We start from the raw sequence: 2,656 nt of genomic DNA on the forward strand, positions 1-2,656 counted from the left end.
GTTCCCCTCAGATGCCTCAGGGGCCACCTGATACCTCTTTCCTACACCCAGTCGAGTACCCCAGGGTCCATCTGAGTAGCCACTTCCTAAACTCTTTGGCCCCGGGAATGAGGGATCATGTAAGTGTCCAGCAACCAGCGGATCTTGCATTATGTTTCCCTGTTGCCACTGTGAAAGGAAAATCTTGGGGCCCCAAAATTACTAAGCTAAGGGAAAAGCCTGGGAACTGTTCAGTACAAACCTGCCCCCCATTCTATTCAAAGTCACCCCTCTGCTCACTGAGATAGATGCATGTTCTGATCGCCTCCTTTGGAAAGGCTCATCAGAAACTCAAAGAATACACCATTTGTCTCTCACCTATCTGTGACCTGGAAGCTCCCTCCCAGCTTTCAGTTGTCCCTGCCTTTCTGGACAGAACCAATGTACTTCTTACATATATTGACTGATATCTTATGTCTCCCTGAAATGTATAAAACCAAGCTGTGCCCCGATCACCTTGGGTACATGTCATAGGAGCTCTGAGACTGTGTCATGGGCACTTGTCTTTAACTTTGCAAATAAACCTCCTAAAATGATTAAGACTTGTTTCGTCATTTTTGTTGATTGACACGACATTGCTTTCTCTTTGCCTCAATTCATGACGTCAGCTCACTCACATCTGTGGGGCTGGAGCGGGGTTAGCAATCTGTCCTTATCACTCTTCCTTTCCCTGGCCTGCAAATGAAATTATGTTCTTACTTTTCTTCTTTGATTGTTCATTACAAGTGTATAGAAATATACTTGATTCTTGTATTCTGCAACCTTGTAGAACTCTTGTATTTGTTCTAATAGATTTTTTAGTGAATTCATTAGGATATTTTTAGATATAAGGTCATCTGCAAATAGAGATGGTTTTGCTTTTCTTCTTCAATCTGTATGGCTTTTACTTCATTTTCTTGCCTAATTACACTGGTTAAAATGTCCAGTACAATGTCAAATAGAAATGGTAAGAGTAGGTATTCTTTTCCTCTTTCTTTCTTTCTTTTTAAAATTAAGACAGGGTTTCCCCATGTTGGTCAGGCTGGTCTCAAGCTTCTGACCTCAGGTGATCCACCTGCCTCAGCCTCCCAAAGTGCTGGGATTACAGGTGTGAGCCACTGCGCCCAGCTTACCTTATTTCTAATATTAGAGAGGATAATCATTCAGTTTTTCACCAAAAAGTGTGAAATTAGTTGTGGGTTTTTTGATAACTTTTATCAGGTTGATTAAATCCCTTTATCTTCCTGGTTTATTCAATGTTTTTATCATAAAGACATGCTGAATTTTGTCAGATGTCTTTGTGTCCATTAAGATGACCATGTGGTTTTTGTCCTTTGGTCTATGGATAGGATGGACTACATTACTTTTATTTCTTATGTTAACTCAATCTTGCATTCCTGGGATAAATCCCACTTGGTCGTGGTATATAATCCTTTTTATTTGTTGTTGAATTCATAGTAATTTTGGAGGATTTTGGGGTCTATGTTCATAAGAAATAGTCTATAGTTTTCTCATATTGTGCTTGTCTGATTTTGGTATCTGAGTAGCACTGCCTCATTGAATGGGCTTGGGAGAGCATTGTTTTCTCCTATTTTTGGAAAAGCTTGGAAAGAAATAGTATTGATATTTTAAAATGTTTAGTAGATTTCACTAGGGAAGCCATATGATCTGGTCTTTTCTTCATGGGAAGTTTATGATTTATAGTTCAGTCCCTTCCAGGCGGCTGCCAAAGATGGCAGAGGGGCAGATCCTGGTGCTCAATGGCCGAGGTCACCTCCTGGGCCGCCTGGCGACCATCGTGGCTAAGCAGGCACTGCTGGGCTGGAAGGTGGTGGTCATGAGCTGTGAGGACATCAGCATTTCTGGCAATGACTACGGAGACAAGCTGAAGCGCCTGGCTTTCCTTGACAGGTGCATGAACACCAGTCCTTCCCGAGGCCCCACGTCTTCTGGCTTCTGGTGGAGTTTGCGAGGCGGGCTGCCCCACGACAGCAGCCAGCCAGGCCGTGGCCCAGGACTGCTGCGAGGTGTTCGGTGGCTTCCCACTGCCCTGTGACAAGAAAAAATGGATGGTGCTTCCAATTGGCCCCAAGGTTGTGCGCCTGAAGCCTACGAGAAAATTTGCCTACCTGCAGTGCCTGACTCACAAGGTGGGCTGGAAGTACCAGGCTGTGACAACCACCCTGGAGGAGAAGGAGGAGAAAGCCAAGATCCACAACCAGAAGAAACAACTCTTGAGGCTACGGAGACAGGCTGAAAAGAATGTGGAGAAGACCACTGACAAAGACACAGAGGCCCATGGACTCCTGGTCTGAGCCCAGTAAAGACTGTTTATTCCTCATGCTTGGTCTGGCCTGCCCTGGAATGCGGGGGACCCAGTGGCAGCAGTCCAGGTGCCACAGGCAGCCTGGGACTTAGGAAGCTTGGGAGCAAGGATCTTAGTCACCGCCTTTCAATAAGGTTACTTAAAGCACTGGAAGAATTGTGCAGGCGTAATTCATCTGTGATCAATAGAGCAACCAGTTACTTCGGTTTCAATATTAGCAAAAGGGAGCTGAACACTAATTGGAGGGCCCTACCTTGTGAGCAGGGCATCTGTTTAACTTCCCAACTGGTCATATACTATACTTTGCAGCTG

General features: G+C 44.8%; 1 pseudogene; it reads left to right on the forward strand.

Moving 5' to 3' along the window:
- Nucleotides 1-1,750: 1,750 nt before the first annotated feature.
- On the forward strand, nucleotides 1,751-2,333 carry LOC108309667 (annotated as a pseudogene).
- The last annotated feature ends 323 nt before the right edge of the window (nucleotides 2,334-2,656 follow it).

This window comes from Cebus imitator, unplaced genomic scaffold (assembly GCF_001604975.1).
Source record: "Cebus imitator isolate Cc_AM_T3 unplaced genomic scaffold, Cebus_imitator-1.0 Scaffold96, whole genome shotgun sequence".
Taxonomy (NCBI): domain Eukaryota; kingdom Metazoa; phylum Chordata; class Mammalia; order Primates; family Cebidae; genus Cebus; species Cebus imitator.